The 19,891-nt window shown below is 41.4% G+C and overlaps 1 long non-coding RNA gene across 1 annotated transcript; it reads left to right on the top strand.

Annotated features, from left to right (window-relative positions):
* The first annotated feature begins 11,204 nt into the window (after positions 1 to 11,204).
* Positions 11,205 to 15,697, top strand: LOC140911542 (uncharacterized). Its single transcript, XR_012159040.1, has 3 exons — positions 11,205 to 11,326; positions 14,275 to 14,301; positions 14,486 to 15,697. It is a non-coding gene; the product is annotated as an uncharacterized lncRNA (long non-coding RNA).
* Positions 15,698 to 19,891: the final 4,194 nt, after the last annotated feature.

Genomic DNA, 19,891 nt, shown 5'->3' with positions numbered 1-19,891 from the left:
GAAACCATCAAACACTGTAAAAGGCAACTCTGCCAGGTCTTATAACTCAATCAGGGGACAAGTGACACTTGTTTTTAAATGCATGACATGGTGATTTTATGTCCCCAGATTTCTGGGCAGAGATGTCTTATCATGAGTACCTGCTGTTAATTTGGATAGCAGAAAAATAAAGGTGGGGAAGTGGGGAGGGGCATGGGCATACAGTTCAGATGCAACAGCCTGGATGCTTTGCTACCTATGACAGTAATGGCCATCCTATCTCAGAAGTTTTTCTTTTTTTAGCCAGTTCTTATCTTAAGATGCAAAAGAAAAACCACTTGCAAATCTCTTTGCTGCATTTTTGAGACTTTTTTTGGATTTGTAATCTGATTTTGCACTGTTACAATTCAAGTAGAGGATAGTAAGAATTCTGCTACCTGTCAAATTTATTGAAATAGTCTCTTTTTGGGGGGAGGAGAGTGGCATTAAGAGCAGGAAATTGGCTCTAAATGAGCCACATTCCCTGGTTTTGTCTGGAGTGAGGATTCAGGGGAAGAGATTTTAATAAAAGCAGGAGGGCAAGAATCTTTCTAGACCCAATATGCTGATACTAAATGTGCGCAGTGATAGGAAGGTGCAAAGGTTTCTTTGGTTAAATTTTTGAATATTTTACCAGGCTTCAAAATACTTGGCAAAATGTCCACTGACTTGACAACAAAAGCATAGACTGAAGGATGCTGAACGGAGCTTGGTTTACCCTGTATAGGAAACATTGGATAGCTCAGAACATGGAGAGATCAATCCACACATACATAAGATGGGTGTTTGTTTACTTTTTTACTTAGGGTGAGCATTTTTTTGTGATCTCATTTTTGGAACTAACTGGTCATATAATTTTTAGACATAGCAGTTTTAGAGGCATTTCTTTTTGAGTTTCCCTTTAAAAAGAAAAATGGAAAGGAAACTTTCATATGTATCTGGTGTTTGGTACTTAGCATTTCTTTGCCTCCAAGTTTCATTGAGCTTTCCATCTGTCTAAAACTCAAGATAATACCTAGAAATGGGTAAAGCTACTGAGATATTAGTAGATGAGGTTAAAGTGATGTGGCATCTTCTCACCAAGGCTACATTTATACTACAGAGGCTATGGTGGCATAGCCCCCTCCTCAGACATGCCAAACCCACAAAAAAAAAAAAGCAGAAATTGGGCTTGTTTTGGGCTTAATTGGCTTGTGAGTTGCTTGTTGGCTAGTTTTTGGCTTGCAGCTTATTATAGCCTGTTGCTGTGTGTGTATGTGTGTGTTTTTTTATTTATTTATTGACTCCCAGCAAGCAGGGGCAAAGGGGGGGGGGGGAGAGTGGGGATGCTCAGCAGGCCCACTACAGTCCCAGACTACATGCCAGGGGGATCTAGTCACATAGTGTTTGGAAATCACACAGCCCCTTATTGCATTCCAGTTTTCTGGTTCCCAATCAGCACCTAGGTGCAGAACAGTGAATTTATTTTAAACTCTGCTCACATATACAAAAATGTTCTTTTGACCCCAAAGGGTCAGCCACATTACCAGGCCATTATAGGTTTGGATCTTACTCCAAATACCATGCTGCCAGCCAATCCTCTAGTACAGTGGTTCTCAAACTATTTTTTTTAATGGACCACTTGAAAATTGCTGAGGGTCTCAGCAGACCACTTAATGATCTTTCCAAATGTTGTTTATAACATTTTACAATAGTTAGCTAAGCACTTTGGATAAAAACACTATATATTAAAGTTTTTTGTTCTACCAATAAAAGCACACAACTTGTATTTTAATACCAGTAGTCTTACCTTTCTAATGCGATGGATGTGCCCTCTCTCCCCTGCTACAGCAGCCCCCGAGCTTGTGCTGGGAAAGAGGAGGGTCTCTCTCCTGCCCTCTCCCCCCCCGCCACAACTTGAGACCATTACTCCTTGTTCTGTCATCTGCTACCACTGAGAACAGTCTTGATCCATCCTCTTTGGAACCCCCTTTCAGATAGTTGAAAGCAGCTATCAAATCCCCCCTCATTCTTCTCTTCTGCAGATTAAACAATCCCAGCTCCCTCAGCCTCTCCTCATAAGACATGTGCTCCAGCCCCCTAATAATTTTTGTAGCCCTCCACTGGACTCTTTCCAATTTTTCCACATCCTTCTTGTGGTGTGCGGCCCAAAACTGGACACAGTACTCCAGATGTGGCCTCACCAATGTCGAATAGAGGGGAATGATCATGTCCCTCGACCTGCTGGTAATGCCCCTACTTATACAGCTGAAAATGCCATTGCCTTCTTGGCTACAAGGGCACACTGACTCATATCCACCTTCTCGTCCACTGTAACCCCTAGGTCCTTTTCTGCAGAACTGCTGTCTAGCCATTTGGTCCCTAGTCTGTAGCAGTGCATGGGATTCTTCCATCCTAAGTGAGTCCACGCCATCCTCCAGATCATTAATGAAGATACTGAACAAAACCAGCCGCATCTCTGACCCTTGGGGCATTCCGCTTGATACTAGCTGCCAACTAGACATGGAGCCATTGATTACTACCCGTTGAGCCCGACAATCTAGCCAGCTTTCTATCCACCTTATAGTCCATTCATCCAGCCCATACTTCTTTAACTTGCTGGCAAGAATACTGTGGGAGACCATATCAAAAGCTTTGTTAAAGTCAAGGAATAACAAGTCCACTGCTTTCTCCTCATCCACAGAGCCAGTTATCTTGTCCTAGAAGGCAGTTAGGTTAGTCAGGCAAGACTTGCCCTAGGTGAATCCATGCTGACTGTTCCTGATTGCTTTCCTCTCCTCTAAGTGCTTCAGAATGGATTCCTTGAGGACCTGCTCCATGATTTTTCCAGGGACTGAGTCACATACACACAAAGACTCCAAAGTCCATATATGAGGTTCCTAGCAGTATTGGTGAGTTTGCTGGCTTGAAAGTCCCTCTGGAATACATCCACAGCTTGGATTGGTTGTTCAGAGCTTCAGTTAATAGCAAAGTTCCTCCAGAGTTAAGAAGCAGGATTGAAGATAAAATGGAGAAGATGCAGCTGCCATTTACAGTCTTTTGCCATGCAGCCTGTGCTTCCTTTGTTTCAAATCAAGATGCCCAGCACATGGCTTGAAAGCCTTAGATTTCTGTCCATAGTCATGCCCCTGCATGCCTTGCTGAGTCATAAGATGTATCTGCCTTCTCTCAATGGGTCAGTTGATGGTCCTTGGGGTCATCAAGCAGTGCTGATGCTAAACTGTCTGGGGGTGTCACCCAGAAACATAGCCTATGTTTGAAATACAGACATACATACATATCTATAACCCAAAATAGGAAGGTGATACAAACACATACATGAGATTATCATATCTGGCAAATTATAACATTTTTGCAGATATCTTACATGGCATATCTGGCATAACTCATTGCAATGTTACAATATGAATATTCATAATATCCTCAAGTTTCCCCCCAGAATCCATACAGCATCACACCTTGGAGCTCACTTCACCACTGTAAGCCTTTCAGGATCCCATTTTCTGCAGGAAGAGTTACCCATATGCCACAGGTAATTTTTCTCTCTGGCAAAAAACTGAAGCAAACTAAAAAGATCTCTAGTGACCTTGTCTTTTCACTTTGGTCTCTTGCTAGGGGTGATGTACTATTTTAATATAGGAAGTGTTATGGAGTGTTAGGTTCTGGACACTTCAGCAGTTTTTTCGAGGGTACTACAGAGCTTTTATCTGCTTTTATTTATACTCTGCCTTCCTGCTGAAGCACATTTTCTTAAACAAATGTAAATGTGATACTTCTGGTCCATTTATTTCATAGCATTGGAGGTTACATGTAGGTTTCCTCATGTGCTGATGTTAATTTAGTTAGTTGCCACTCTTGTTGCAAGCAGCCTGTGATTTCAGGTTGTGGTTTTAAGTATTTTTTGTAGTGGTGGTGTTGCCGTATTGGACCCAGGATATAAGAAAGACATGGTACATGAGGTAATATATTTTATTGGACCATAATCCATTGGTAGAAGAGACAAGCGTTCAAGCTCCACAGATAATCGCTATGCTCTTGAATGAACTTACACAGAAAAATGATATGACAAAAACACCCTGTCACCTGTGGATGAACACTTTTCACAAAGTGATCACTCCACATCTAACTTCTGAGTCCTCACTCTCAAAGGAAACCTGCACAACACCTCAAAAGACAAGCTTGGGAACTTAAATTCATGATTCTGTTAGACGCTAAAAACTGTGGACTAAACAGAGACCATAGTTTTACAGCTCATGACAACAATTTGTCACTCACCTCTATTGCCTGCTATCCCTTAATTGCCCACTTCATTTGACATGGTCTCCTACAGCATGTGTGAACACCATATCCCCAACAAACTTTTCAACTTGTATTTAGCTCAGACACTCTGGTTACCTTCCCCAGACCTGAAGAAGAGCTCTGTGAAGCTTGAAATCTTGCCCCTTTTACCAACATAAACTGGTCCAATATAAGAGATTACCTCACCTACCTTTTCTCCTTTAAGTATCTGAATAGTCATGGAAGAAAATGTGCCTGTTGCTTGAATTTAAAATCTTGTTTGAAGTTTCTAAAGCCCAAAGATGAGGAATTGAACAAAAACTATGCTATTTTAGAGGTAGTAGACATAACTGAAAAGTACTTGCATGTCCCACATGGGGTCCTTACTCACACAACTCTTCCAATTGACTTCAATTGGAGTTTTGTGTGAATAGGAACTATAGGATTGGTATTGTAATGTACTTCACCTGTCCTAATGCCATCTGCCTGGCAGTGTATCAGTCACACTGTAGATAAAGATTGCATGCTCATTCTGTCAAGCTGTGGGGTATTGAGACAAATAGGGAAACAATGTAAATTTATAATCTTAATTACAATCCACAAAGTATTCAACTCTGTGAATCAAAATTACTTTGAGTGATCGTGATTAGCCTTGCTAATGCTTTAGCTTCCAACTTCTTTTGAGCTAAACAGCGAAAACACATGGGGCGATATCTTGATATTTAGCAAAATGCCTTCTTGGGATTAACTGACCTTTCCTATAAATCAGAAGCAAAGTTGCCAGCTGGGTACTTTCTCATTTGCAGCATACATAGGCAGCAAGAAAATGAACCGAAGCATTCTCTGAAGCAAAACATTACACACACTGTAATTCTTTCCTACCGCTCTACCTCTTCCACTATAATTATGCAAAGACCTATTACTCATGGTAAATCAGGGGAAGTGTTTGAGCACCAGTATCTCCTGCTCCTTCCTCAGAAAGCACTGCAGTAATATACCAGCTAATGTTAATAAGGGCCTTTATTTTCAGGAAAGGTTGGGTTGGGGGGAAGGAGGGGTGAGGCGGGAGAGTAGACATACTATACACAGTAGAACCTCAGTTACGAATACTTTGGGAATGGAGGCTGTTTGTAACTCTAACTCTGAACAAAATGTTATGGTTAATTCAAATTTTACAGCTGACTATTGACTTAATACAGCTTTGAAACTTTACTATGCAGAAGAAAAATGCTGCTTTCTCTTTATTTTTTGAGTAGTTTATATTTAACACAGTACTGTATTGTATTTGATTTTTTTTTTTGTTTCCATCTCTGCTGCTGCCGCCTGATTGTGTACTTCCAAATGAGGTGTGTGGTTGACTGGTCAGTTTGTAACTCTGAGGTTCTGTGATTATGTGCTCGCTTACATGTTAACGCAGGAAAAAAATGCATGAAAAATATTTTAATAGGTTATCGTAGAAAAGTAGTTCTGGAAAGGATCTCAAAGTCATCAAGTCTAGCCCCTGGCACTGAGACAGGACCAATTATACCTTGACCATCCCTGACAGGCATTTGTCCAACCCATTCTTAAAAACCTTCAATGATGGGGATTCCACAATCTCCCTTAGAAGCCTATTCCAGACCTTAACTACTGTGAAAACTGGAGTGTGTTGCCTTCCTGCTCCTTGTTCCTGTTTTGTTTCCTGGTTCCTGCTTATTGAACTCAGTGTTCCTATTTCTGTTTAAGGTTACTTTGAATTCTAACCCTGTCCTCCAAAGCCGTTGCAACTTCTCCCGGCATGGGTCATCTGCAAATTTGCAAAGCATATTCTCTACTCCATTATCTGGTTCATTAGTGAAAATATTAAATCGTACCAGACCCCACTGAATATATCGTCCCAGTTTGACAGCAAACCATTGATAACTACTCTGCGTACGGTCTTTCAACCAGTTGTGCACCCACTAATTCCATCTAGGCCACATTTCCCTAGTTTGCCTATGAGAAAGTCAGGTGAGACTGTGTCAAAAGCCTTACTAAAATCAACATGTTTCATGTCTACTACTTCCCCCTGTCCATTACTCCAGTGACCCTGTCAAAGAATGCTCCTAATGTATTCAAAGAACCTCTTCATATTGCCTTTTATGTCCCTTTTTATTAAGAAGATCTAAATGTGATCCAAAACTGCAAAATATGAAGCAATTTAGATAGAGATTACATTTCAGCTACGTTAGCTATAAAGATACTGGGCCAGAATCCACCTTCTCACTTGTGTAAATCAGAAATAACCTCATTGTCATCAATAAAATTGCACTTGTGCAAAACAGATGTAAGTGAGAGCTGACTCAGGCCCATGATATTTATTAGATCAGCCATCTTGAGCATTTAAATGGTTAGCCATTTCCCAAGTCAAGTTAATACCAATAAGGGCTAATTCAGTTCCTCATGTGAGAACTCTGGATTTAGATAAGAGGTGGAAGTTAATGTTGTGCAGACTACCTTGACCATTTACTCAGTTATTTTAACTTGAATGTTAAATTTAGATGGGTTTTGCATGTGAAATAGTTTGAATCAGATATATTTTTTCTGTATGAAAGTAAAGCAATTGTATGCCCTGTTCCTGTAGTCTTCAGTTCTGAAATTGTGTAGGTTGGGGGTGAATCTGGTTGTGAATTAGGGCTCTCTACCTCTACCATATAAGAAAAATATGTCTGCTAGGCTCCTGAGTGCACATTTTAGACAAAAAGTGCTCCATAAATAGAGCACCTTTCAAACTGGATTCTCTTTTTATATAGGCGGTAATGACGGCCTGATGAGAGAGGTGCAAAATACAGAAAATAACACTTCAAATATTTGGTGGAGTTGAGAGAGTATCCTAGATTCCCCATGAAGGTCACTCCTTTAGAGACAATTGGCCAGATTTTGATCTCACTTACACCATTTTGTCTTTATGGGTTGCAGTGCGGTTACTAGTGATTTGCACCAGAGAGTTCAGAATCAGGCCCATACTTTTATTCTAGGCTGCATTTTTTTAAATAAATAAGATGGGAGTTATTTTTCCCAAAGTCTCCTTTGTTAAAATGAAAGACTGCTGATTTTTACTATAGTATCTTTCAGAATAAATAGCCAGGTTTATTTTTGCCTTAATTCTGCAGAAGATTAAGAATACATGGACTTGGAACCATTGCTTCCTTGCTTTTCCACAGGCAAGGAGTGAGATGAAAGCTCCCAATTGTACCTTTTTGCCTTAGTTCTGACGTCCTGATTCCAAAAGTCAGCCCTACTCCGTACATGACTCTGTGCTCCTAACACACTGCGCAAAGTTGCACCACAGGCCTTAATGGAGTTTACAGGAGCTGTGCCACAGTTGGGCTTGGATCTCAGCACACTTTTGCCAGCAGGGAGTTCCCCTTCAACAGAGGGATTCTCTGCTGGAGACTTGTGACTAGTTCCTAGTCCCTTGTATACTACCATGTAGAGTGAGTGGTGCAAAGGGGCTGGATCAGACTGGGGAATCCATCCCTTTATTTTTAACCTCCTGGCTGTTGCTTTTCCTGTTACACCCACTTTTCTTCCCCATGAGATCAGACTCCCTGTTGAATTAAACCGACATAAAATTGGTAACTCCACTGCTTTCAGCGCAGTTTTTCTAGATTTATACCAATGGAATTTAGAGCTGAATTTAGGTCCTTGGTGTTTAATTTACACTTGATATTTTTCCCCCAGTGCAGTGACTGTGGGCAAATCAATGAAAGTTGCACTTCATCACTTATCACACTTATGGATGACGTGTGACTTACACCGCTGTTTGTCACCACTGAGTTTAGCCCCTGTGGCCAGGGCAGATGGCAATAGTGTATCCTTACAGTTCAGCAGAGCTTGGGACAGAATATTATACTACTTGTGGTACATGATTTTAGACTTTATTTGTAGACACTACGTTAAAGTGAATTATGAAACTTTCAGAAGTCTACCCTGACCAATTAGTGCTCAACATCTTAGTGTGCTTTAGAAATAACACCCCATAGTGCACACTGAAACATATAGACAAGCCCTAACTCCTATTAATCTTGAGAAAGGATAAATCACTATTAGAAGAATTTTTAAAAAATTGATTTAGTGTGTTGTTTCTGAATTATACTGAACCACAGATAGGTAGGTATGGAATTGTGAGATAGAATGGTCTGCATTTAATATAGTTCAACAATACTTGGTGGAAAAAAATTACTGTTAGAAGAATACATTGGCAAAGCAGCAAAGAATGTGAGTTGAACAGATTTTAACTTTTGACTGGATTGAGATGGAAGTACAATTTTGTTAATACTAAGACAGGCTGTGCAGACCAGAATCCCATAGGATTTAACCAAGTAGAAGTAAAGCTCATATCTATGGAACACTCAGTAAGACAAATGACATACCTTTAAACAAGTGGCTATTTTTAATCAAGAAACAAATATTGCGAATGTGGTGGTCATCTAGGGCCTGTTTTCACATATACTGCTTTTATACCAGGGTAGCTCCATTATAGTCTTCAGTAAAAGTGTGCCTGTTTTTTGGTGTAAGTAAGAAGATAATCAGAATCCGTGATAGCCCAGCAGGGGTCCTAAACAGGAATATTTTTGGCGCCCTTCCCCCCCATACTAAAATCAGCAAGTTCTTATAATAAAAAGCAACTAGGGGGGCCCCTAGAGCTGCTGGGGGCCCTAAGCAATTGTTTAGTCTGCACATGCCTAGCACTGGCTCTGACACTAATGGTTTATCAGAGAGACTGCAGTCGCTTCCTGAAAATCAGGCCCCTCTTAGATGTCTTGCAGGTGTCTTTTTAGGGTGCACACTCTGAAGGTGAGGCACCCTAAACCACAAGTAATTTTTGAAAAATTTGGCCATTTTTTCCAAAATACAATTCATTTCAAATTGTTTTGTTTTGTGAATACTTTTACTGATGTATTCAGGTCAGGCGCACACTTTAAAGATCTCTGCCACCATAATTCTAGGGGAAGAAAAAAGGCTACTTAATTAAGTAGTCGAACTTTGCATGCTGTGAATTGCAGTGTGATATGGTAGCAGGCAACATTTTTCACCTGTATTACCTGAGGGTCTGTCTACACAGGGACTTTCAGGAAAGTAAAAGTGAATCAGCTAAAGCTGTGAAATCAATGTGGATAAATTAAAGTGAATTCCACCCTCCCACCCGCAAGTGTATACTCTCACCCAAGAGTAAAGTGGCTTGCAGTTCGGCCTTCTGGGGTGCACTGCTGTTCACACCCCTGTAGTCTGAACTGTGTGGCTATAGCCCTAATTTACAATTCACTAAAGCCACTTTACTCCTGAATGAGAGCATCCACATGGGAATCTAACACGCTTTAATTTATGTACACTGACTTCACACCTTTAGCTGATTCACCTTAACTTTGTGAGTGTCCTAGTGTAGCATGGCAATAATGCCATTATTAACAGGAATTATGGGGTGGACCCATTTATTTCTGAGGGAGCAGAGAGATGGTAATGCTGAGTGCTTTTGAAAATCCCACTCATGGCAATTCAATTCAGTGAGAAGGCTTGCATGAGTAAGGAAAGCAAGATTTGGCCCTAAATTAATACTTAATTCTAAAGTTGCAAGTGCAATATTAACCTTCCTGGTTGGTGCTTACAAGAAAGCACTCTAGGGGTATTGTTTCTTCTTGCCCTTATCACATAGGTAACTTCCACTTTCATTACTGAGAGATAAGTTCCCACTAGTAGCAAAATGGGGGATGGCTGATTTAAAAACAGCCAGTTTGCAAGACTGTTACGATGCATCAAACAAAATAGATTCCTAGGGCTGGCATCTAGGGGGATGTGGAAAATGTCCAAGATATCCCAAGTGTCCAAAAAGATAAGGAGAACAAGGCGTTGTCCTCTGCTTTGAAGATACCAGCTGTGTATAGGGAGGATATTTGATACCTCTTATTGTTGGTTGAGGTGGTGATTATTGTTTGCACAGGGAAAATGGGTGTAGGTTAAGATTTCAAAGTAGCTCATGAAAAAAATTCTGGGACCATACTACTCTGAGTAAGGCAGATAAGGACAAATTCTATTCTCTGGCTCTCTGACTTTTGGAGTTGCTTTGAATTTACGTTGAAGTAACTGAGCAGAGCTCGGCTCACAGTAAGTGAGCCTTACGATTATATAACTCATGTTGTTTCTGCTCCATAACTCTACTTAACACAAATGAGAATTATGAGGTGCAGTGTATATATACTGTAGTACATACAATTTTTAAATTTATTATAAAATTCTATTTTAGATGTTTAGCCCACAGCAGAAATTCATAGCTTTATTTTCCACCCCTACTCCTCACATTAGTCATTTTAGATTGCTATTGCTAAGGGACTGGTTCCAAATTTGCATCAAGTAAAATAATAAAGCAATAAGACATGACGGGGTACATTAATAGGCTATAAATACATGCCTCAGGTACAGTGTGTGCATGAGGCTGAAGGCCAAGAGACTTTAACCACCCAAGATGTGCATTAAGGGTCCATTAATATATACCCAGGAGTGTATTACTAATAATAAGAATAACTATAACAAACAATTTTCAGAAAGAGTGATCATTTTTTAAAATTCCTACATTACAATTATGGAAAGATGCTACTGAAAAAAGGAGACAATGCAATCAGTACATCTTGAACCTTTTGCTTTTAAGGCTTTTTAGATCATCTCTAGTACTAGCTTTGTGTATTAGACATGACCTGGACCTCATTTTGGGTACGTCTATGCAGTGAGTGTCAGCCTGCAGGAGTGACTCTCAGAGCCGGGGCTACAAACTGGGGCTTGCAGAGCTTGTACTATGGAGCTAAAAATAACTGTGGAGATGTTTGGGTTCAGGCTAGAGCTCAGGCTTTGAAGTCTGCATTCTTCCAGCATTAAATCCCTTTTGGAGCCCAGCATTGCCTTTCTTACAGTAACATCAGATGCTTCCTCCTTGCAGTGGCTGAGAACATGGCCCACACATTACTCCTGCCTCCTACAGTCCCAAGGAGTGAGAGACTCTGGGAGTAAATCCATTGAAGTAAGTTGGATTGTAATGGTGTAAAATTGGACAGAATTTAGAGTCCAAGCCTGGAACTGTAAATTGAATTTAAGACTCTTGCAGGGAAGTGAATGGGTATGAAATGAACATCTCACTCTTAAAGGTGGTTGGTTTCTCCAGATCAGGGTTCAAGCTAGAGCTGCTCTGGAAAAAAAAAATCCTATTATATTTTTTCCTTTTTTTTTCATTGTCATCCAAATTTTTCTTCAACTTTTTGGGCATTTTATCTAAAAACAGAAAACGTGACAATCAAAATGTTGTAGGCAATGAGTTTTTTGTTCTCAGAAATTGAAAACTGGAAAATATCAGCTTAAAAGAAAAAAGTCAGTTTTGGTTGCTAATTTTTTTTCTGTGAAAACCACAACCAGCACCCCAAAATCAAAATATTTTGTTTTAATATTTTTGAAATGAAACATTTTGATTTTTTATTCAAAATGACTTCATTTCAAATTTGATTTTTTTTAAAAAGTTTTTTAAAAAACCCTCTGAATGAAACCATGTTTTGTTTCAGGTCAGACAGACTGTTTCATTTGACCTGAAATGGATTTAAAAAAAAAAAATTCGATTTGGCCAACGATCCAAAAACAGAGTGACACACAGTAAGCTCAATAAAATGCAACAGAAGAATGAACTGGGAGCCCATATACACTTTAAAAAAATAGGGTCATGTACTAGAGGAAGACAGCATGACCAAGTTGACGAAGAAAGCAAAAAGAAGGAAGATGTGGCAAAGTTCACCAACATTTTTGGAACAGAGCAACGAAGAAGATGCATTAAGGAATGGATCCACCCAATAGGAAAAATAAGAACTAAAGCAAAAATTAGCCAAAACTCAAATTGAAAAAATCTTTGAAAGTAGTTTTAATTTTCATGCCTTTTAATTTCATGGTTCATGCTGGGGACTGAACGAGAATAGGCAGGCCACCATGTGAAAAACTATTCTTGAATAGCAGCTATTTTCTGCTTGAGTGCAGCAAGTAGGAGGAATGGGAAATCTTGTGAGAAAGCAGATCTGCAGCTTAATTTGAAGACCCAGAAAATCTGGATAGTTTAGTTAGACCCACTTTTGGGTGTTTACCTAAGCCAAATGCTAGCTGTTATTTAACACTACAAATAAACAATTGCCCAAAATAAGATAACAGCAAATTAGATCTATTCTAATCAAGATTTTCTCTGAAGTTAAGAGCAAAGAGAACTATACAGGCAGGAAAATTAAACCTTCAGGAAATGATTCTCCTGAAACTCATTTGGATCTCTTTCCCTGTCCCCCCGCCCCCTCTTTTAACAACATCACTTTTGCTGCTTTCACACTCTGCCCTTGGAGCTTCAGGTTGAAAATTTCAGTCTCACAATTACACTAAGATGGCAAGGTGGGTGAGGTAATATCTTTTATTGGACCAACTTCTGTTTTGTGCAGGACCTGAAGAAGAGCTCTGCATAGCTCAAAAGCTCATTTCTTTCACCAGAGAAGTTGGTCACTCATCTTGTCTCTCTAATAGCCTGAGACCAACATGCGACAACAACATTGCAATCACTAGGAGGGAAAACAGACATGGGGGATAGGGCAGGTTTAAAGATCCAGCAGGTCCATTAGTAAAACTGAGGATTTAGATTTAGAGCATGTTTTAACAATAAAAGGTAGGGATATGGCAGATATAGACAAGCAGTCATTAATCCATGAAGTATCATGATGAGTAAAATCCAGATGAGTATCATGAAGTGTGACATTGACACATTAATGTGGTCTGGGTAAAACAATCTATAGAGAAGAAGAAATTTTTTTTCACATGAGAAAAGGAAGACCCTGCATCTCACTGACTAGGCCTGTGTTTAACAGTTACAATGATTTTTAGAAAAGAATACATGAAAAATAAGAATTTAAATCCTTGTAGCATTATCTGATCCAAAGGAATGGATTGCTTCATCCTCTACTGAAATGCAGACGTGGCTGCTATTTAAAAGCAGACAGAAATATATACAATAGAGCAGGATGGGAAGTGAAGAAAAATCTGCAAAAAATCTGTAATAGAGGTAATTATTTAGATCTTGGTGCCAACTTTATTTAGAAAATGTGTGTGTAAAATGGCGTAAACGTATAAATACATTAGTGGGGGCTAGACTAGGTAGTCTATGGGAATAAAGGAAGCAGTAGATAGAATAGATAATCTATATTAATGCAGCTAGCAGTAGCTATTTCTCATCTCTAATATCTAAACATTCAACACTATCCGAGACTATTAGTGGTGAATAGACTCCTGGCCCAATGTGGGCTTTATCCTGACTAAAAGAGGTGGAATTTTATTTGCAATGAGTTCCCTAAGCAGCTCCCCAACTCTGCACATTGTTTCTGGACACGTTCAGGAATAGTGCAAGACCAGTACACTTCACAGGTTACACACTTGTATGCATTCTATGCACCCCTTACTGCCACATGAACAAGGTACATTAACAAAGTACCATTCTGCTGCGCAACAGATGCGACTAGGGGGATGGAGCCCACGGGTAGGTGGGGTAGGGGTGCACAAGGAGAGGATTCACAGCTGTGCAGATCCTCTGGTCATGCCCCCGGGTGGGGGATATGGGGAACGGGGAAATGTTAGCACCACGGAAGCTACTTTTGCCATTAGGATGAATGAGCCTCAGTGCCACAGCTCTAATGCTACTTTTGTTACCAGAGAGGGAAGATTCTTTCTGTCCACCCTGCCTTTTACTCCTTAAGGAGATGCCCAGCCCTCTGCTTGGGTTGTACGCTGAGCTCCCTGAGTTTGGCCCTAAAGCTTTAAATTGGCCTTGGTGCACTGGACCTTCTGGTGCATTTGCACAGTAGCAAGTGTCCTCATTAATTCAGAGCACAGGTACTCTGACTGGTACGGTAAGTTGCTTTTATCTATTTTATACATTTACAAATATTTTATTTTGTTTTTCAGAAATAATGTCATGGAACCTTCTGACTAGTAAGTGGTTTTCTGCTTTGAAAATAATTACCTTGGATTTACCTTAATATTTGTTTTCTGCAAATGCTTTGGCCGGCCTGGCCTGGCCTCAGCATTTATCTTGCAGCAGGAGGCCATTATTCAGGCACACCATTCCATTCCATTCCATTGACAGTCTCTCTCTCTCTCTCTTCCCTATATTCAGCATTTAGTAGCAAGCAATATGAAGATGATTATACTACAATCAACATGCCACTGTGGGAACCAGAAGCAATTATCTCAGTATTTTTTTTTACCCTCAACCCACTGAGCTCTGAAAAAATATGTCAGTGAGTGGGTGCACTTACCCTGAAAAAAAAAAAAAGGCAAACCAAAACACGGAAGCAAGTCTCAGAGTCCAGGTCAACTGGCTCAGGCTCACAGGGCTTGTGCTTCAGGGCTAAAAATAGCAGTGTAGATCTTCCTGCTTGGGTTTGAGCCTGGGCTTTGAAACCTGGTGAGGAGGGAAGGTCTCGGAACCTAGACTCCAGCTCTTCCCTGGGAACATCTCTGCTACTATTTTTAGTCCTGTCCCATGAGCCTTAGTCATTTGAACCAGGCTCTCAGACTCGCTGCTGTGGAGGATTTTTTTTTCTGTTTTTGCAGTGTAGATGGACCCACTGAAGCCTATGACAATAAGCAAAGCATAAAGCTGTACATATGTGGGGATGCCACTTAAAATCTGCGTCTGCTTTGGCCATCTTGTGAAGGCCAAGAAATACTTGTTCAGCTGTGATGAAGAAATAATTTGTCCAGATGTCAGCCTGTGCAAGACAGTTTAGATAACTGAAACGCCGTGTATAAGATGCCGGAGTGGCTCCTAAACCAGCTGAAAACTATGAACAAGAATATAACTGAGCACTAGAGGCTAAGGATGGCAGACATTATTGCCCTAACCTTCACTGAAATCTAATAAATAGCCAAAGTATTCCTCTTTGCCCATTTGACACTGTTGTTTGGAAAATCCCTGTTTATCTGTGGCACATTTTTAAATTGGCTTGGTCCTATGTTATGTATTTCTCATGTACCATTCCAGTGTTATGATAACAAGAAGAATGCTACTGTAATGTTTGAAGAAGTTATGACTCTTAAACTGTCTGCAGACTGAAAAATAAGTGAAATGTTTTGACAGAGAAAATATGTGTTGTCAACTTTGTTTTATCCATGGCTGAGACAGGAAATTGAAACTGTACTTTAGCAGGGTTCAGACATTGATGAGTAAAATGATCTTCTAGTAAACAAATTAGTGCAAAATTGGTGTTCTACTTTATGCCTCATTCTTCCCCCATGAAATGGCCAATTAAATGTAGAGCTCATGTATTTAAAAAGAAATCTTTGAAAGGGTCTAAAGAAACAGCATCAGTGACCGAAGCAATCATTTGCACTAAATAAAAGGAATAGAGTCTAAAAAACACAGTGTGACCTCTTTGTTAATCTGAGGAGTGTGTTATAAAAGGTCACCTAAAGAATGTACAGTCTGATTACTCTATATTACAATTAGTCTCAGAGTCTTATGCACAGACAACATGGTGAAATACAAAGCTCTGCAGCAGAATAAAAGCTGCACCAAAGTTACCAATGGAAGAATGCTTTCATGACAACAGTTTCATGGAGCCTTACTATTAACTGGTGACTGAGTGGGCAGTTGTGTGGCCAGCTTTAGCAAAACTTGCTGTTCTTTTTGTGCCTGTCTGCCTCCTGACTTATCACTGTCAAGAGCTCACTCTAACTGTCGAATGATTCAACAAGGCTGGCAGAACATTCTCCCTATTGTCTCTGAGGTAGGTCCGTTTTACTTTTTATTAAAAAATACCAATCATCTTTAAAATATAGTTTGACAGCCTTGGTTGAGAATAACTTTTGGAAACTTTTCTTCTTATGGGTCTCCATTCTAATGTTCTTTTTTGAAGATGACATGGAAAAGAAGAGCAATTCTATGGTTAAACAAAGTACCTTGAAAACAGCTATTCTGGAAGCTAAAAGCTTGTGTCTGATCATGTGCCTATATATGAAACAAGTACACCTAAGGTTCACATCTGCTGTGTGTTGGACAGCGGTCTTTTTATTATTGAAATTTAGCTTTGTGAAGATGGCTAGAACAGAGTTTGTTCCACATAACCCTTTGACTGAGGTTATAAGTGGGGCACAGGCTGGCTTTTTGCACAGGGGTGAATTTCATCCTATCAGAACAGTAAGAACTAGTCAGAAGGGTAGCCAAATTTTCCATGTTGCTCTTAATAAGGGTATGTCTACACTACGAAATTAGGTCGAATTTATAGAAGTCAATTTTTTTGGAAAGCAATTTTATACAGTCGATTGTGTGTGTCCACACTAAGTGCATTAAGTCGGTGGAGTGCGTCCACAATACCGAGGCTAGCATCAACTTTTGGAGCTTTGCACTGTGGGTAGCTATCCCACAGTTCCTGCAGTCTCTGCCGCCCATTGGAATTCTGGGTTGTGCTCCCAATGCCTGATGGGGCAAAAACATTGTCGCGGGTGATTTTGGGTACATGTTGTCCATGGCCCCTCTGTCTGTGAAAGCAATGGCAGACAATCATTTTACGCCTTTTTTCCGTGCGGGCGCCATACTGCTTTCAGCAGACGGTGCAGTAGGACTGCAAACCATCGTCCTCGAACAAAGCTGGGAGGTATTGCCAATTTAGAGAAGGACCGGGATATCATAGAGGAGGATCTGGATGAGCTTGTAAACTGGAGTAATAGAATGAAATTTAATAGCGAGAAGTGTAAGGTCATGCATTTAGGGATTAATAACAAGAATTTTAGTTATAAGCTGGGGACGCATTAATTAGAAGTAACGGAGGAGGAGAAGGGCCTTGGAGTATTGGTTGACCACAGGATGACTATGAGCCGCCAATGTGATATGTCCATGAAAAAAGCCTAATGCAGTCTTGGGATGCGTCATGCGAGGTATTTCCAGTAGAGATAAGGAGGTGTTAGTACTGTTATCCAAGGCACTGGTGAGACCTCATCTGGAATACTTTGTGCAGTTCTGGTCTCCCATGTTTAAGAAGGATGAATTCAAACTGGAACAGGTACAGAGAAGGGCTACTAGGATGATCCGAGGAATGGAAAACCTGTCTTATGAAAGGAGACTCAAGGAGCTTGGCTTGTTCACCCTAACCAAAAGAAGGTTGAGGGGAGATATGATTGCTCTCTATAAATAAATATATCAGAGGGATAAATACCAGAGAGGGAGAGGAATTATTTAAGCTCAGTACCAGTGTGGACACGAGAACAAATGTATATAAACTGGCCATCGGGAAGTTTAGACTTGAAATTAGATGAAAGTTTCTAACCATCAGAGGAGTGAAGTTCTGGAACAGCCTTCCAAGAGAAGCAGTGGGGGCAAAAGACCTACCTGGCTTCAAGATTAAACTAGATAAATTTATGGAGGAGACGGGATGGTGGGTTAACATGATTTTGGCAATTAATTGATCTTTAACTATTCATGGTAAATAGGCCCAATGGCCTGTGATGGAATGTTAGATGGGGTGGGATCTGAGTTACTACAGGGAATTCTGTCCTGGGTATCTGGCTTGGGGAATCTTGCCCACATGCTCAGGGGTCAGCTAATCACCATATTTGGGGTCAGGAAGGAATTTTTCTCCAGGGCAGATTGGAAGAGGCCCTGGGGTTTTTCTCCTTCCTCTGCAGCATGGGGCATGAGTCACTTGCTGGAGGATTCTCTGCACCTTGAAGTCTTTAAATCATGATTTGAGGACTTCAATAGCTCAGACATAGGTGAGAGGTTTTTCGCAGGAGTAGGTGAGTGAGGTTCTGTGGCCTGCATTGTGCAGGAGGTCAGACTAGATGATCCTAATGGTCCCTTTTGACCTTAATATCTATGACTCTGAGACAGCTTCCGCTGCCACTCTGCTCTTCTGGTGCCATGAACCCACCTTGCAGGTCCTCTCGTCGTTCTTTGTAAATATCTATTCTCCACCACTTCCACTGCAACTCTGCTCTCCCGCTCTTGTCCCGCCATACCACAGCAAGCATGCAGCCCGCTCAACTCAGCTCACCGACATCGCTGCTGTTGTGTCCTGGTGCTGCTAGCAGGAGACGGTGCAGTAGGTCTGCAAAACTCTGCTGTCCTGCTCTCCTGGTGGTCTCGCAGGTCCTCTATATGACTGTTGTCATCCGCTGCCACTCCTGCTCTCCATGCAGCCCGCTCTGCTGTTGTGTCCTGGCAGCAGATGGTGCAGTAGGTCTGCAAAATTGGTCATCCAACCACCTGCAACTCTGCTCTCCTGCAGACGCCATACCACGGCAAGCATGGAGCCCGCTCAGATCGCCGCGGCAGTTATGAGCATTGTAAACACCTCGCGCATTCTCATGCAATATATGCAGAACCTGAACCTGCAAAAGCAGGCAAGGAGGCGACGGCAGCGCAGTGACCAGAGTGATGAGGACATGGACACAGACTTCTCTATGGAACTTGGGGAGGAGGATGGTTGGTTAGACAGGGGATGCAGTAGCTGTCTGGGCCTTTCCTGCACCTCAACCATATGCTGGAGCATATCAATTTGATCCTGCAGTAGCCTCAGCATTGCATCCTGCCTCCTCTCATCACGCTGCCACCACCTCTCCTGTTGCTCCAGTCACCTGTCCTCACGCGCGTCCCTCCTGTCCTTGCATTCATTTTGGGCGTTCCTGGACTCTGCCATTGTTTGCCTCCACGCATTCTGCTGGGCTCTTTCAGTGCGGGAGGACTGCATGAACTCAGAACATTTCATTGCTAGGAGAGCTTCATTGAGATGTCCCTGGAGGATTTCTGCTCCATCCCCAGACTTTTCCAGTAGCTGTACTGGCTGCGAATGCATCCCAAGTATTCAGGGCAAATAAATCATTAAACATGCTTGCTTTTAAACCGTGTATTTTATTTACAAAGGTACACTCACCGGAGGTGCCTTCTCCGCCTTTAAGGTCCGGGAGCACGGTTGGGAGGTTACTGTCTCCAAGGTGATAAACAGTTCCTGGCTGTCGGGGAGAATGGTTTCACCGCTTGCCTGGTGTGCGCTATCTTCAACCTCCTCCTCATCATCTTCCTTGTCCCCAAAATCCTCATCCCTGTTGCGTGAGACTCCCTTTCAGGAGGAGTGGGGTAGTTGTAGGGGCACCCCCTAGAATTGCATGCAGCTCATCATAGAAGCGGCATGTCTGGGGGTCTGACCCCGAGCAGGCGTTTGCCTCTTGGTAGGCTTGCCTGAGCTCCTTAAGTTTCACGTGGCACTGCTGCATGTCCCTGTTATAGCCTCTGTCCTTCATGCCCTTGCAGATCTTTTTCAAATATTTTGGCATTTCGTCTTTTGGAACGGCGTTCTGATAGCACGGATTTGTCTCCCCATACAGCGATCAGATCCATGCTGGAGCTCTTTTGTGATTCTGGGACTCCATGATCACCTCTGCTGATGAGATCTGCATGGTCACCTGTGCTGATCAGCTTGCCTCGCTGTCCAAACAGGAAATGAAATTCAAAAGTTCGTGGGGCTTTTCCTGTCAACCTGCATCCGAGTTGAGAGTGCTGTCCAGAGCGGTCACAATGGAGCAC

Source organism: Lepidochelys kempii, chromosome 5 (assembly GCF_965140265.1).
Source record: "Lepidochelys kempii isolate rLepKem1 chromosome 5, rLepKem1.hap2, whole genome shotgun sequence".
In the NCBI taxonomy this organism is placed as follows: domain Eukaryota; kingdom Metazoa; phylum Chordata; order Testudines; family Cheloniidae; genus Lepidochelys; species Lepidochelys kempii.
This window is presented reverse-complemented; position numbering and strand designations above follow the sequence as displayed.